Source organism: Anolis carolinensis, unplaced genomic scaffold (assembly GCF_035594765.1).
Source record: "Anolis carolinensis isolate JA03-04 unplaced genomic scaffold, rAnoCar3.1.pri scaffold_12, whole genome shotgun sequence".
In the NCBI taxonomy this organism is placed as follows: Eukaryota; Metazoa; Chordata; class Lepidosauria; order Squamata; family Dactyloidae; genus Anolis; species Anolis carolinensis.
In genome coordinates this window covers 24,813,655-24,832,115 of record NW_026943823.1, presented here as the reverse complement: position 1 = coordinate 24,832,115, position 18,461 = coordinate 24,813,655, and positions in this window count along the sequence as shown.

The following is an 18,461-nucleotide window of genomic DNA, read 5'->3' as shown; positions in this document are numbered from 1 at the left end:
TAATCGGCATTTCACAAGAATGTATGGGTCACATTATTGCTTTGCTTGGCTATCGGAAGATCTGTGCACGATGGGTCCTGTGAGACGCTGGTTGCGGAAACAGAGTGTCGACTTCTTCCGTGACGGCTTCAGAAAACGTGTTCATCGTTGGCAGAAATGTATCCAATTGTCTAGTGATGATGTGGAAAACTGAATAGTAGCAGTTAAAGTGAATAAAGTGAATAGTGGAAGTTAAAGAGCACATTCTGAGGATTATTTCTGCCTTTGATTTATTAAAATATTCCCATCCAAACCCTGGTAACGAAGGCGGAGGCATTACTTTTCATTCAACCCTCGATGGGTTATTTATCTGCTACTTCTTGGTTAGCTTGGAATAACATAATTTGGCATGTTGAACTGTGTGCTGCAGAACTACATGTTCTGAATTAGTCATACGTGCCTACATGGGCCGGGGAGGAATAGATTTCCCCTGTTGTTAGACATCTCTGCATATTGGATCATAACAAATAAACTCTCTGTTGCATTCCAAGGAGCTTAGGAAGCCCATGGGCCTGAAACCGCTTTCCGTAGGCCAGTCCGTTGCTGGCTATTGAATTAAGATAACGACGGGCTGTGTATTATTTTACTAGGCTATTAATAATAGGCCCCCGTGTATTGTAAAACATCAATGGAGGGGATTGAGTGACTTCAGTCGCCCATGAAATGCGTAATGTTAATAACAGTCTTGTAAAAAGGCATTTGGCAGGGAGCAGCCCTAAACACCTTCGGGGAAATCCTGCCTTCTCGGTGCCAAGGGAAGGAAGTCGAAGGGAACTGATCGGCCAGGCCTCGCCGTCAAAGTGGATACTCGGCGGAGTAAGAAGGCCTTTATCCAAGCACACTGGGGGGTAAAAGTGCTGAGGTGCCGCTCTCAGATCACAGTGTGCGAAGGGGTGCGTCTACACTGCACAATTAATGTGGTTTGACACGGCATTGATTCTAATGCTGTGGACTTCGAGGAGCTCTGGCTTTGTCTTCTTTGCCCAAGAGTGCTGGCGCCTCACCAAACGACAACATCCATGATTCCAATAGCATGGCAGTTAAGTGGTGTCAATTATTATTATTTATTATTTACAGTATTTATATTCCGTCCTTCTTTCTCACCCGGAAGCAAACTCAGGGCGGATCACAATGTACATATATGGCAAACATTCAATGCCATTAGACAAACAACACACAGACAGACAGACACAGAGGCTATTTAACTTCCCAGCTTCTGGCTTTGTGAGGGTATTCTCGATTCCGGCCACAGGAGGAGCTGCTGCTTCATCATCCAATAATAATAATAATAATAATAATAATAATTATTATTATTATTATTATTATTATTACTATTATTATTATTGTGCGGTTTTCTGGCATTGTATATTTTTTACGATCTGCCAACTGCAAAAGGCCACCCCGCTGGGATCTGTGCGCATCATCCGAAAATACATCACACAGTCCTAGACACTTGGGAAGTGTTCGACTTGTGATTTTGTGATACGAAATCCAGCATATCTATCTTGTTTGCTGTGTCATAATATAATAATAATAATAATAATAATAATAATAATAATAATAATAATAAGTAAAGGTTTTGCCCTAACATTAAGTCTTGTCATGTCTGATTAGGGGTTGGTGCTCATCTCAATTTCTAAGCCGAAGAGCCGGCATTGTCCGTAGACACCTCCAAGGTCATGTGGCCATAAGCACGAGTGCATGGAGAGCCGTTACCTTCCTGCCGGAGCGGTACCTATTGATCTACTCACATTTGCATGTTTTCAAACAGCTAGGTTTGCAGATGCTGGGGTTAACAGCGGGTGCTCACTCGACTCCCCGGATTCGAATGTGGGACCTTCCGGTCTGCAAGTTCAGCAGCTCAGCACTTCAACACACTGCGCCACTGGGAGCTCACCTTAACATGGATGACGCAGATTTAACATGGAAAGGGAATCCTTGCTGCTGTTGGCAAGGTGTCCAAGACTTATATATCATTTCAGCTTGATGCCCTTTAGCAAACTACAGATCCCCAAACCATAGATATTTTTATTGGGGGGGCGGGTAGTGGTGTTCGATGACATACAGAGTCCTCACAAGGACCTGAGATATATTAGCAAATGGAGATCCACAAACAGTCTTGGATTTGTCCACCAACATAATGAGAGCCCTCCATCTCTTGGGTGGGACTTCTCTTCTAAATGGCATTGGAGGTCAGCATTAATGCATCTACACTTTCCATTACTTCTTTCTTTTGAAGACCTACGTGGTAGGGGAATGCAACATTTTGGGTTGTTTTTTTAAGAGGACCAAAAAATGAGAGAGAGAATGGGTGCCTTGATGTGAGTATTGTATAAGGACACAATGGACTGAAGTAATTTCCCCGACTTCTCCCTTGTCTGCCGGGGAAGGAAGGGAAACCGGGTAATCCGACACTCCCCAGGAAGACCTGCTCTTTCTCCAAAGTTATTAAGATTTCCAGGCGCGCTGGCAGAATTTTGGAGGACGTCCATGTGAAACAAGGAAACTTGGCCACTCCAAAAACATCGTCGTAGAGGGACTCTAAAAAATTGGACTGATTTATGCTTTGTAATGTTTTCAATACTCCGTAAATTAAGTCTGAGTTCCTGGGCAGACTTCAAGAAGTAATTGTATACGTTCCCAGCCACGAAAGGACCCGAAGGGAACCGTATTGTGCTTTCAGGCTGCCACTCACATCAAGAAGTCCTTATAGACAAATGAAGGTGCTAATCTAACCTAGATAGTAGGCATGTCCGATCGATGAAAAAAATGTTTCAATTCTCGTTTCTAAAGTAGGGGGCGCTGGCGCTTTGATATAGAAAGTATTTCCGATTTTTTCGCCCCAAAATTTCGGATATTTCCGAAAATTCGTAATGATTCTAAATGTTTCTAAAATGGCGGACACGCATGAGCAATCGCCCAAAAAAAAAAAAAAGGAACCAGGAGGGGGGACTTTTACAGGCTTTCCCGCCCTCATTTCTTGAGCTATCCTCATCAACCCTAGCCCCCACCTTTGCGTCCATCGTGGAAGCTTCTGATTGGCCGGGGAGCGGCAGCCATGTTAGGCTGCGCTAAGCTCTCATTCTAGGTAGGTTGCAGAAACAAACAAAAAATTTAAAATATTTTTAAAAATATATTTAAAAAATTTGGGGGGGGGGGATTAACGAAACATTAAGAGATAATTAGAGAATGGGCCGACAATGGTTCGAATTACATTGCTGGTTGCGCTGTGAGACAATGTCTCGGAATGCGTATCAAAAAGCGAGAACAATCCGAAATAATTCCGATATACGATTCAAAACGATTTTTTGGACACGTCTACTAGATAGAGGGTTTGTAGATACAAATTGAAGGCAAAGAAGATGCCAACACCTAATAGAGAGAAGAAGGAAAAAATAACAAAAAGAAGAAAAACAAACTTTTTAAAGTATCTGTGTAAGAGATGGAAGTCAACCCCCTTTTTTATTATTATTATTATCCTTTTTTTTTCTCTTTTTCTTTCTTCCCTTCTTACCTATTTCCTTCACCTCTTTTCTTGGAAATTATTGTTCTCACACTTTCACTGTATTTTTTTTAATTGAAAACCTAATAAAAATTTATAAAAAAAAAAAAGAAGTTCTTATAGACCTTTTATCCCGTAATATATTTAAGGGAAGAACATAGGAGAAAAATTGCTCAAGGATAACAACAACAACAACAACAACAACAACAACAACAACAACAACAACAACAACATGTTGTCAAAGGCTTCCAAGGCCGGAATCACAGGGTTGTTGTGTGTTTTCCGGGCTGTATGGCTATGTTCCAGAAGCATTCTCTCCTGACGTTTCGCCCACATCTATGGCAGGCATCCTCAGAGGTTGTGAGGTCAGATTAGATCTGTGAAGGATAGATTAATTAGTCAGTCAGAGAGACTGTGAGAAGTTCTTGAAACCCAGGTGTGTGAGGAATGATCTCATGCTTCTTGGCCGGGCTTGGGCTTTAAATAAGTGATGTTTACTATCAGAGCAGACAATTTTGTCAAAAGGTTGCCCTTCGGTTAGACAGTCACTGGATGATCAGCCTCAGGATAGGCATTTTAATCCTATCCTGAATTTTATTATGTCCTCATCACTTATGTACTATTAGGTTATTCCTACTTTGCTGCTACAGTTCCTCCACCTATGCAGATGACAGAACTGTACCTGGTTGATTGATATTATTAATGGTTAAACTCTTGCTCTTATTGTAGTACTGTTTTATCTTTTGGATATTGTGATTTGCATTTATGCCGTGTTTTTTGCTCAATTTATAAGCGTTTTTATGAATGTCTGATGTAATTTAATAACTTTTTAATTGATTCTCAATGTATTGTACAATTTTCTATATGTGTTTTATGGTAAGCCGCCCTGAGTCCCCTATTGGGTGAGAAGGGCGGGATATAAATATTGTAATAAATAATAAATATTGTTCGGGCCTTGCCCCATGTGAGCCTCCCCGAGTCCCTGCGGGGAGATGGTGGCGGGGTATAAATAAAGTAGTAGTTGTTGTTGTTGTCGTTGTTGTTATTATTATTTTATTATGACATAGCAGACTAGATAGATATGCTGGATTTCATATCACAAAACCACAAGTCGAACACTTCCCAAGTGTCTAGGACTGTGTGATGTATTTTCGGATGACGTGCGCAGATCCCAGTAGGGTGGCCTTTTGCAGTTGGCAGATTGTGATTTTGTCAATGTCTATTGTTTCCAAATGCCGGCTGAGATCTTTTGGCACGGCACCCATCACCACCGGGACCACCTGCACTGGTTTCTGCCAGAGTCTTTGCAGTTCAATCTTGAGGTCCTGAGAGTGGCTGAGTTTTTCCTGTTGTTTTTCGTCAATGCAACTGTCACCTGGGATGGCGACATCAATGATCCAAACCTTTTTCTTTTCCACAACTGTGATGTCTGGTGTGTTGTGTTCCAGAACTTTGTCAGTCTGGATTCGGAAGTCCCACAGTATCTTTGCGTGCTCATTTTCCAAGACTTTTGCAGGTTTGTGATCCCACCAGTTCTTTGCTGCTGGCAGGTGGTACTTGAGGCATAAGTTCCAATGAATCATTTGGGCCACATTGTTGTGCTTCTGTTTGTAGTCTGTCTGTGCAATTTTCTTACAGCAGCTGCCACCTTGACGTGGTGGGGAGTTGTTGTTGTTGTTATTATTATTATTATTATTATTATTATTATTATTATTATTATTATTATTATTATTATTAGGTTCAGGTTCCTATCTCAGCTGTCAAGTTCTGATTCAAGTTTCCTGTGTTTGTCTATGTTCCTGAAAGAGTTTTGCCTTGGAAAAAGTTCCTGTTTTCATGCTTATAGATTTATGCATGTGATCTTGACTTCCTTGATTTCATGTGCTTTGCCATTTTTGGACTGCTGCTCTTTTCTATATGGACTACTCCTATTTTTATGCCTTTTTCTCCTTTGTACGTGCTGTAGTTATTACTCCTGGGCTCTGGTGTGGTGATGGGTGAAAAGGTGCCTCAAGGCTAGAGCGCAACACGCATTGCACAATGTCACCCAGTGTGTTGTGTAGTATTGCTATTCTGCATGCGTGTTACATGGCACCGGCACAGCACATCTTTGCATGCAGAGGTTTCCACTCTGCTGAAGGAATGCTGGGTGCCCTCTCTCTATGATAAGCAACAGTACGGTCCTAAAAAGAATTGCCACTCCACTTACGTGTTTTAGCAAGAAATCTTCCACCAATTAACCCTGTTAGTGCTGCCCAATAACTATCCTCGCTGTCCTCTCCTTTTCCATTCATGAGCCAGAGCCAGGTCTTCTCCTTGTCAGCTTTTCCTTCAATTTTGTCAAGGAACTTTCCATGCAATGCTTTGTTGTGCCAGCTGTCAGCTCTAGTTTGTAGTGCGGTTTTCTTGTACTGATTCTGTACCATGGCTGCCATCGTCATGAGAGACTCCCGTGGGCTCTGGAGGTCAGCAAGGCCAATTCCACCAGCTTTATAGGTCTTGAACCCCCGTTGGAGGGCCATTCAACAGATGTAAAATAATTAATATGAGCCCAAGCTAGGAGTCGCTTCGGCAATACCAAAAGAACAGAGAACGCAAAGGGAGCGCTTTGGTGGGATGTTCTTGGAGAGGGAAAATCATTTTGAAGCTGCCAAGCCTGGGCTGCAGCTGTTATCCAAGGGGCAGGCAAAATATTAGCAGTGGGATGGAGAATAAAACAAGAAGAGGTGATAGGTCTGGTACTGTAAAAGGCATTAGATTCCCATCTGGAATGTTGCAAAGCGGAGCGAACGGCCACACTTGTAAGGGCAACAACGAGCCGTCTGCGGGAACCTCAAAACGTGAAAAACAGGCCAGAGCCGGGGTTCGGTCTCCAGAGGCTCTTCGGCAATCCACCATAAAAAGCCAAGAAACTGAAATACTTCTCTCGGTGCAAGTGATGGAAATATTGCAGCCAGCCATAATTTCATAAGAATGTCACACCTTTCTCTTAATGTACCCACCAGGATCGGGTTATTGTATGTATGATCAACAACATAATCGTGTGGAAGACAAGAAAGAGTAATTTATTTATTTTATTAATTATTAGTGACATTTACCCCGAAGGGGACTCAGGGCAGCTTACAAGTTATATGTACATACAATATATTATATTATTAGCATAGCACAATATAAGCATTATATATTAATATATTGTACTATACCACTATACTGCAATATTATTAGTAATATTACATGGAATATCTAATATACAATTATAATAGTGTATTATTATTATTATATTGTATCACATTATAATATTATCAATATTATATGTATATACAATATATTATATTATTAGCATAGCACAATATAAGCATTATATATTAATATATTGTACTATACCACTATACTGCAATATTATTAGTAATATTACATGGAATATCTAATATACAATTATAATAGTGTATTATTATTATATTGTATCACATTATAATATTATCAATATTATATGTACATACAATATATTATATTATTAGTATAGCACAATATAAGCATTATATATTACTATATTGTACTATACCACTATACTGCAATATTATTAGCAATATTACATGGAATATCTAATATACAATTATAATAGTGTATTATTATTATATTGTATCATATTATAATATTATCAATATTATATGTATGTACAATATATTATATTATTAGTATAGCACAATATAAGCATTATATATTACTATATTGTACTATACCACTATACTGCAATATTATTAGCAATATTACATGGAATATCTAATATACAATTATAATAGTGTATTATTATTATTATTATTATTATTATTATTATTATTATATTGTATCATATTATAATATTATCAATATTATATGTATATACAATATATTATATTATTAGTATAGCACAATATAAGCATTATATATTACTATATTGTACTATACCACTATACTGCAATATCATCAGTAATATTACATGGAATATCTAATATACCAAGACCTCAGGCTGTGAAGCTGGAATCTGGCCTAGTAAGTAATCCAAGGCTGTGGTTTGTTTGGCTGCGGAGTATCCAAGGAGTGCAAAACAGAGGATGGATATACAATAACATGTCTTGCGATGGGCAGGTGAAATAAGGCCTTTGGATTGGCTCAGCTTGATATAAATGTTGTTGATGTTAACTCCCTTCCAGACCGTCCATGGTGACCTATGGATGAGAGACTCAAGTTGCCCCTTCAAACTCAGGGCTGAGGCTTCCTGGTTGAGTCACTCCATCGGGAAAGTGGCCTTTCTCTGCTCCCATTGCTTTATACTTTACCAAGCATGGTTGTCTTTTCTAGTGAGCCAGTTCTTCTCGTGATATGGGCAGAGTATTATTTATGTATCCTGCCATTCTCAACCCCGGAGGGGACTTAAGGCGCGGCTTCACAACTGTCATGATCTCCGATCTTATGACATCTCTGGACACAGAGCAAGTGCTGACAAAGAACAGATGCCAGCTATAAAACTGGCCAGCCATAAAACCTCAATGACCCTCTGGTATGTGAGAGCCCCTATATAAATGGGCTACAGAGAAGATTCTGGTATTCTGTACAATAAAACCTGTTTGAATCTACCCAGCGTGTGTCTTGGTGCTTTCTTCTGGGGAAGACTTACCCACAGCACAACTGGAAGAAGAGAACCTAACAACAACGCAGGCAATGCCTCTAAAAACATAGTACAATAAAAACAACCGCACCGTTAAAACAATTAAAAGCATTTGAATCCATACAACAAGTTAAATCATGTGATCCATAGTCTCCAATAGAACTCAGCAACCTCTGCAGGTGCCTGCCATAGATGTGTGCAAAATGTTAAGAGAAAATGCTTCTGGAACATGGCCAGACAGCCCGGAAAACTCACAGCAACCCAGTGCCTTTGGCTGATTTCTGGCCAATAAATTATAAAGCAGTTTAATCGTTGCTTTTCAGAAGAGACGTTGTCCCTTTACTGCTCTCACACGGTCAATTTAGATGTTCATCTTCCCCTTCCTGGATATTTATCTGTGGCTCATAACAGCCATTGTGTCATTACGGCAAAGCTCATAAACAGCTTTTAAGTGTGATGTGGGGCCAGTTCCCTTTTTGTTTAATACACACAACTGGAGACGGTTGGGATGGGATAAAAAAACTGCATGGCTTCCTTGTATTCAGTTCTTATTCCAATTGATTTCTGATTGTGATGTACTTTAATATATAAACCTCCCTTGCTTAGTTTTCTAATATACCTCACAACCTCTGAGGATGCCTGCCATAGATGTGGGTGAAACATCAGGAGAGAATGCTTCTGGAACATTGACAGACAGCTTGGAAAATGCTCAATAACCCAGCGATTCTGGCCATGAAATCACTAGGATCACTAGGAATGTTTCCCTCTGGATCTAGTGGCCACTGCAGACTCACCCTACGTTAAGCATTTTTGGAATGGATCTTCACAGTAACTCCTAAGTCACTTCTCCAATTTTCAAGGGAGAGAAACGGAGCTGAATCGATCTTACCACTCGGAGGCAGATGTAGAGTAAGAGGTGGCTGGGCAAAACCCATTTTCAATGCCGGCATGGGTATTCAAGGAGACTAACTCGACTCCGCAAGTTGGAAACGGCAACACACTCAGGAGAGTAACTTTCCTCCATGGTCACAGAAGTATGTCTTTGGAACCTATGAATTTAGATAGCTCATTGGTTGTGGGAGACTAAGCGTGTCGCCAGTTTGAGTGTGTTCGGAGGTCTCTTGGACACGGAGTGAAGTCAGAAGGAAAGCCACGCATTATTGCCATTCTGAATATGCCGACGGAGCACTCAGATTTGATGCCAGCCTCTCGATACATAAACATTCAGGCTTCTGTAATCCTAGTGGAGTCAGGGCTTCTGCCCTCATCAGACTCTCTTTTTAGCAAAGTTACATCTCCCAGTATTGGGAAGGCAACAATCTTTTGGTTGCCACGCTCTGCACCTATGTGTCACCCCAATATAATGTATCCCAGTGGTGGCATTAATAAGCATTTTAAAAACTAGTCATGGCATCCCAATTGATCGCCGATGCTCTCTTTCACCTGTTCATGCAAGAGTTCTCCATCTATATGCATAACAATGTAATGCGCATTTTTCCCATGGAGTAAACAACAAAACCACTGAACCAAATCACACCAAATTTGGCCACAAAAGACATAGGCCTCCAATCAATGTCTTTCAATGAAAAAACCTAGAAAAATAAAGTCCGAATTACAGAGGATGGGAAAGAGCCGTTCTCCCCCTGGCTGCCAGTCAGAAGGGTAGGCCCCGCCTCCTTTAGGCCCCACCCACTTCTTGTCATAGCAACCCCCTCAGCCACAATGGTGCCCGGGGGATAGGCCTCTTGGCAGTGAAGACACAGCTATATAACCCAGAATGCCAAGAACAGAAAATATGGCAAAGAACAACACTCTGAAAACAGGGGGATTCCAGATAGGAAACAGTCAGGGCCAGGTAACACCTCCCAACAAAAGATTCCCCCAGAAAGGAAGCAGCCAGGCTTTGAGACTGAAAGGCCATTACATGCTAATCATTCTGGCTAATTGCAGCATTCATCCTTGCCTCCAACAGACAAAAAAGGAACAACCAGAAATCTCTATATATAAAAGGGTAATGAAATTTCGGCCTAGGACAAAACAATAAAACTACACATCTCAGAAACACTAAACTTGGCAGTACAACCCCTCATCCATGCCTCTACGTTCATACAACAAAAAGCTCCAGCTACTCCAGAAAATGGCCAGGCTTTGAGACTGCAAGGCTATTCACTGCTGTTCCACTTGGCCAACAAAGGATTCCCATAAGCCACAGCAATGCGTGGCCGGGCAAAGCTAGTATTGTATATTCACAAGCTTTAGGAAATAACCTATACTAACTACCAACAATTCCTCAATACTTGACTTCCCATACCACCACACTTTGCCACAGCAACGCGTGGCCGGGCACTGCTGGTTTCTTTACAATGATTCAATGCTAAGTTCCTAGTTTTGGAAGCTGACAACAGCAATCATCGGCAATGGTGTTTGATTTGTTGCCATGGAGACATATTGCGGGAGAAGTGGTCTAATCCCATGACAACTCCGTCTCTTCTGAACCATTTCTTTCTCTCTCGCTCGCTTTCTTTTCTCTTTTTTCCCCCAACATAATAAAAATCTGATCAAGGTCAATTTTAATAACAGTCTCGATTTCTCCGGCGTTCTATTTCATGCTAGATTTGGAATTTCCCTAACTGGGGAAAACAAATCGGTCTAATCTTTGTTTGCTTTCATAACCGAATTAGGGAAAACATTTGCGAGTACATAAACCACGAAGCGTGTCATATTAATAGGCGGTGGCACCTTTCATTATTGCATAATCGCTTTGTTAAACTTACTTGGAACTGTTTATGTTGTCTTGACAGATGCTCACGTTTTGCAAATCTTTGTTCGTGCTAATATGTACAAGTGGGATATCAGCCGCACTTGCCAACAAAACGCTGTTTGCAGGATTACTAAAGGCCAATGCGGCTTAGTACTTAATACTCTTCTGCGATGCCTCTGTGGAGTTGCTTTATTACACTGACACAGGGTGCATCTACACTGTGGAATTAATTTAGTTTGATACCACTTTAATTGCCATGGCTCAATGCTATGTAATACTGGGAGTTGTCGTTTGAGTGAGGCACAAGCACTCCTTGGCAGAGAAGGCTAAAGAGCTTGTAAAATTGCAAGTCCCAGGATGACATAGTAAGCAGCATAGTTATAGAACTCCAATATGCTGATGATAACATAATCTGTGCACATTCAGAAGAAGACATTACTTACTTACTTAATTACTTACTTAGGCGATTCTTCATTGTCCAAGCATGATGGCCCTCCAAATTGAGTGTCTTGGAGATGGGTACATAGGTGGCATAGATACTGAGAACCGGGAAACCCTGGCCCTTGAGCGCTCTAATTGGAGGTCAGCTGTGACCAGCAGTGCTGTGGAATTTGAAGAGACATGAATGGAAGGCGAAGGGGAGAAACGTGCCAAGAGGAAGTGCATCAAGAAAACCCTTGTTGGGAATGCCTTCCACCTGGAAACAAATGTCCTCATTGCGGAAGAACATGTGGGTCAAGAATAGGGCTCCACAGTCACTTATATACCCACTGAGTACTCAGACAACAAGGGATCGCCTAAGTAAGTTAAGTAAGTCAGTAAGTGTAGAGCCCTGCCTATCCTGCAAAACCGTAACTAGCAGAATGCCAGCCTAATGAGATTGTACGAGAGATGTACTTCTGCCAAGACTGTTATGTCGTACTTACTTTCCTCCACTTTTCCCCCAGTGTTGCTTTTCCTTTACTCAATGTGTAGTTTGCTTCATATTCTGCTTCCTTCCCAATATAATAATAATAATAATAATAATAATAATAATAATAATAATAATAATAATAACAACTTTATTTTTATACCCCGCCTCTATCTCCCCAAAGGGGACTCAGGGCGGCTTACATGGGGCCAAGCCCAAATAAAAACAATAGCAATATAAAACACAACAATAGACAAAAAAACATGCACAATTAAAAATTTTTAAACATTAGCCAATAAAAAAACAAGAACTAATAAAAACATGGATTATAACGGAGAGATTGTAAAAGTAGACTGAGAAGGTGCACCCTATAAATATTGTAAACACGAGGTGACTGATAAAGTGCTGCAAATTCTTGGAAGTGCAAATTGGGATGGGAATAGACCCTGTGTCTATATCGAGTTGACAAAGGTAAAAAGTGCAAACCGGTACAAGAATGGTCACAGATACAGATTGCTATGGGGATGAGCAATCTTTAACTAAAGGCCTGAGTAAAGAGCCAGGTTTTCAAGCTCATGCTCATGATATTGGTTCAAACAAAAGCCAAGAGTTGTTTCCCCAAATTTTTCTCTAGCAACCTATTGGTGACATACTGAAGAATACATTGCATGCGTCTTTCTTGGACATTTCTCAACACTTTTGGGGCGGAAATGGGGATCCACTTGTGGGACAGACATTCATTGGCCAAGTGTATGTAATTCACAATGAGCTTCTGCAATAAAAAGGCCCGGGATTCTATTAGAAAGCTTACAGATAAGCCAATACAAATCACACAAGGAGGAGCATCACCCGACACAACAATTGCGCCATGCATACTTATTTTCTGTATTGTTCTACAGTGATATTTAGTAAAGGGAATTTCTCAAACTTATGGGGCAGAAATGGGGATCCACTTGTGGGACAGACATCCATTGGCCAAGTGTATGTAATTCTCAATGAGCTTCTGCAATAATAAGGCCCGGGATTCTATTAGAAAGCATACATATAAGCCAATACAAATCAGATAAGGAGGAGCATCACCCGACACAACAATTGCGCCATGTATACTTATTTTCCATACTAGCTATGCCCGGCCACGCATTGCTGTGGCGAAGTATGGTGGTATGGAAAATAAAGTATTGAGGAATTGGTGGTAGTTAAGGTAAAGGGTCCCCTGGGCTGAGTGGGTTGCTAGGAGACCAAGTGAGCAGAGCTTAGCCTTCTAACTGGCAGCAATTGGATAAAAACAATTATTCCTCTCCCTCTAATTAGGACTTTATTTTTCTTTTCTTTTTGTTGTATCAACCTAGAGGCATGGATGAGGGGTTGTGATGTCAATTTTCGAGGTTGTGGGGTGTTTACTTTTGTTGTTTTGTCCGCTGCCGTGATGCCATCACTCTTTTATATATATATAGATTGTTCTACAGTGATATATAGTAAAGGGATTGCATGAGGCAAGCAAAATGTAACCCCTCTGGCAATTATTTATGCCAATAAAACCTGAAATAGGTATTCCAGATGTGAAATGCAGGCAGAAGGGAGTTTTAAAAGACTGCTTTATGCCACATATCATCCGATGGGAGCGAAGTAATATTTATGGCCAGCGTAGATTTGAAACCTCAATGCCAGGATCCTTTTGGTGCCGTGCGCTGCTTCTGCACATCCCCTTAACATGTGCAGTTGTACTTTCTTGGGCCATTACACAACTGATGTATTCAGTTCACAGTTGCACAAGCGGAGTTCCAGAGGTGTAAATCATCCCACCTGCAGATGCATGTTCTTGGCTGCGACCCAACATCGGCCAAACAGCCATGGTGCGTTTTCCATTGTGTGGCAACATCACAAAGGGTGCTTTGGAAGACACACTATTGGTTCCACAAGTTTTCTATTCAGCACAAAGATGGAAGACTGCAACTGTTACACGATTACCGTATATACTCGAGTATAAGCCAACCAGAATATAAGCCGAGGCACCTAATTTTACCACAAAAAAACTGGGAAAACATTGACTCCAGTATAAGCCGAGGGTGGGAAATTTCAGAAATAAAAATAGATACCCATAAAATTACATCAGTTGAGGCATCAGTGGGTTAAATGTTTTTGAATATTTACATCAAGCTCAAATTTAAGATAAGACTCTCCGACTCTGATCAAATCATTATTCTCATCTTCTGGGTTTTATGAACTAGTCTCCTGTTTTAATATTGTATGTTTTATGTCGATTTTATCGATTGTTTTACTGATAATTGATGTTTTATTGGTATAATTGTTTTATTGTTGTATCATTGATATTTGATTGTTTTATCGGGCTAGGCCCCATGTAAGCCGCTCCGAGTCCCTTCGGGGAGATGGGGCAGGGTATAAAAATAAAGTTATTATTATTATTATTATTATTATTATTATTATTATTATTATTATTATTATTCAATGTAAATGTGCTTATGTATCCTTTTCATAATAATAGAGCAAAATAATACATATAATAATAATAAAAACAGGAAAATAATACAAGTAATAATAGAGTAAAATAATAAATGCAATCATAATGATAATAAGATCAGAGTGAAATAATAAATGTATTAATAATAATAATAAAAATAGAGTAAAATAAATGTAATAGTAGCAACAATAATAGAGGAAAATAATAAATTTAATAATACCAATAATAATAGAGAAAAATAATAAATGCAATAATAATAATAATAATAATAATAATAAGATCAGAGTGAAATAATAAATGTAATAATAATAATAATAATATAGTAAAATAAATGTAATAGTAGAAACAATAATAGAGAAAAATAAATGTAATAATACTAATAATAATAAAGAAAAATAATAAATGTACCATATATTCTCAAGTATAAGCTGACCCAAATATAAGCCAACCATAATATACCAAACATAATATATGTTATTATATTGTGTTTAAAATTCATGGACTATATGTCAATTTAAGTTGTGGTTGGGTTGTTTTTCCATGTGAGCCGCCCCGAGTCCCCTTGGGGAGATGAAGGCGGGGTACAAGAATAAAGTTGTTGTTGTTGTTGTTGTTGTTGTTGTTGGCTCCTTTTGATTCAAATTCTTAATATCGGGGGGGGGGAGCAAGCAGGTGGGTCAGAACTCACTTCAAAAGCGCTAAACTTCCGAATTAAATCTGAATTCAAAGAAATTCCGAACCCAATGCACAACCCTAGTGTGCGTAACGTAAGTCAACATAATAGATATTCCATAAAAAATACATTTTGGTATTTAAAAGCAGCTGATTGCATGTGGAACTGAGCTTAAATGGTGTGAGGTTTTCCCTCTTGCTAACCTGTCCCAGATATCGCCAGACCATCCTTGGTTTACAGGCAATTTTTCAATTGTTCATCTTTGCTGTTTGGAGGAATCTTTGGGAAACGAGGGTCATCTGGTTGATTTTGGTTATTTATTATCCCGTGCAAAATGGATTAGGAATTTGGTCCCAGAGAATAATGTTCGCCATAATACTTAATTTACTTCTATTCATTGGCAGCAATAAGAAACGTAGAGGGGAATGCAGAAACATTATTATTTCTTGCTTGAAGTGCAATTTCATGCAGCGAGGGGGGGAAACATGCTAATATGCTGCAAAGTGCTACAGGAATGTAGTCCTCAAAGGAACGGCGGCCTTAAATGTATTCTGACAAGAAGGAGCTACGGGTGGGAAACATTTATCTTCATAAAGTCATTAAATTTACTGAGCAGCATTGCAGCCGTACTGCAGTCTCTTCACTCCATTAAAGGCACAGCAGTGGAACCTTCTCAGCTGTAGCCCTTCTCGGCAAAGTTTCGTTCTTTCTTTCTTTCTTTCTTTCCTTCGTTCTTTCTTTTTTTAAAGAACATGATAATAATGGGGGAGCGTTTTGAATGGCGAGAAATAATGTACATCTGGAAACCAGCAAGGCTTGTGTGGAGCTGAGGAGGAGAGAGGAGCAGGCTTTGTGCCGAATTCCGTCGCATTCCTTGCAACAGATCAGAACATTAGGCTCTGCTCTATTTATTGCTTACTATTCCATCTATTATTTATTTACAGTATTTATATTCTGCCTTTCTTTCTCACCCCGAAGGGGTCTCAGGGCGGATTACAATGCACATATACATGGCAAACATTCAATGCCATCAGACAAACAACATACAGTATAGACAACACACACAGGCAATTTTAACATTTCCAGCTTCATGAGGGTATGCTCGATTCCGGCCACAGGGGGAGCTGTTGCTTTATCATTCCCCGAGTGACACCGAGTGCTGTACTTCCTCATTCCTTTCCACGTGCTGCTGGCAGTTTTATGATGTTGTAAATTAGTTAAATTAGCCTCCCGCATAAAGCGTACCTAAATTTCCTAGTTGACAGATGCAATTGTCTTTCAGGCTGCTTAGGTAAACAGCAAGCTGGGCTATTTAATGGTCAGGAGCTTAACCTGACTCAGGCTTCGAACTCATGACCTCTCGGTCAATAGTGATTTATTGCAGCTGGTTACTAGCCAGCTGCGCCACAGCCCGGCCCTTTATTTATTTGATGTTTTCACCATCCTTGTGGGAGGCTTCTCTCCTGTCCCCGCATGCATGGGGAGCTGGAGCTGACAGAGGGAGCTCACTCACGCTCTCCCGGGGTTGGATTTGAATCAGCAACCTTCAGGTCAGTAACCCAACCTTCAAGTCAGCAGTCCTACCGGCACAAGGGTTTAACCCACTGCGCCACTGGGGGCTCCAGTGTCAAACTGCATTCATGCCACGGTGTAGATGCCTCCCAAGACTTGGCAACTGATGGTGAAAAGGTACAGACACAGAACGTTATGCTCGCCACACGACATATAGGATCTGGGGCATTTTTGTACGCGTGTGTGCCTTTGTGTATGTGTTAGCATATGCATATTTTATGCAAATGTGTGCCCTCTTTTTGTCCTCTTTTTGGTGCTGCTCTGTAGACAGCCAACCTGGGGGCAAAGGCTGAATATAAATGCAGTTTGTGAAGAGACAGCAGAGCTCATCCGGGCCCCATTTAACGTGGCGAATGCCCTTTGCAACAATGGGAGCCCTGCTTGAGCCACACGTGGCCGGCGAGAAAAGGTGGCCCGTGCAGCGTCTTTGGCCATGTTGACTTTTGTGCCCATGCATTTTAGACATAAGCGACCCAATTGGCTCTTTCACCAAAGCAGAATCAGGTGGATAGGAAATGATATTCAGGAACCAGACATTCCCTCACGGGGAGCGGGACGTAATTGAGTATAAAGAATCGTTAGTGGTTGAACTATAGTTGAACTCGGCTTCCAAAGAAAATGGAAGCCGCTGATGTTCGACTCAACGAGTGATTTCAAATGGTGCGGGGCTTTAAATGAAGGAGGAAGACATAGAAAACAGTGTGACTTGGTTACTGCCGAGACAGCAGTATTCTTACCTGAATAACCGAGCGGAAGCTGTGAGCTAATGGGCTGCTGTGGGTTTAGTGGCACGCCTGCCACGCCACTCAAGACGTGGCACTCGGCACCTCAAGTTGGTCACCTACCTTGTTAATGAACCATGCTTTACGCAGCTTTAATTAAGCAATTACGGCTGGAGCCAAATCACCTCCTTCACAAACCTCACCTAAAACGTCGACATCCAGAAAGGAAGACAGTCTATAAATACATGAAATAAATCAAAGAAAATGCCTCTCGTCCTCCTGCAGTTCATTAGGGAGAGAGGCCGAGGAACAAGATTTGGGCTTTTGGTTCCCAATCACAGACCCATAGAACTGGAAGAGGCCACAATGGCCATCAGTGAGAAATAATAATAATAATAATAATAATAATAATAATAATAATAATAATAATAATTGATCATATCCTCAGCTGCTGTAAGAAAATTGCACAGACAGACTACAAACAGAGGCACAACTGTGTGGCCCAAATGATCCATTGGAACTTATGCCTCAAGTACCACCTGCCAGCAGCAAAGAACTGGTGGGATCACAAACCAGCAAAGATCGTGGAAAATGATCACGCAAAGATACTGTGGGACTTCCGAATCCAGACTGACAAAGTTCTGGAACACAACACACCAGACATCACAGTTGTGGAAAAGAAAAAGGTTTGGATAATTGATGTTGCCATCCCAGGTGACAGTCGCACTGACGAAAAACAACAGGAAAAACTCAACCGCTCTCAGGACCTCAAGATTGAACTTCAAAGACTCTGGCAGAAACCAGTGCAGGTGGTCCCGGTGGTGATGGGCACACTGGGTGCCGTGCCAAAAGATCTCAGCTGGCATTTGGAAACAATAGACATTGACAAAATCACGATCTGCCAACTGCAAAAGGCCACCCGACTGGGATCTGCACGCATCATCCGAAAATACATCATAGTCCTAGACACTTGGGAAGTGTTCGACTTGTGGTTTTGTGAATCCAGCATGTCTATCTTGTTTGCTGTGTCATACAACGTCGTTGTGTCAATAATAATAATAATAATAATAATAATAATAATAATACTTTATTTATACCCCACCACCATCTCCCCGTGGGGACTCGGGGCGGCTTACATGGGGCAGAGGCCCAAACAAC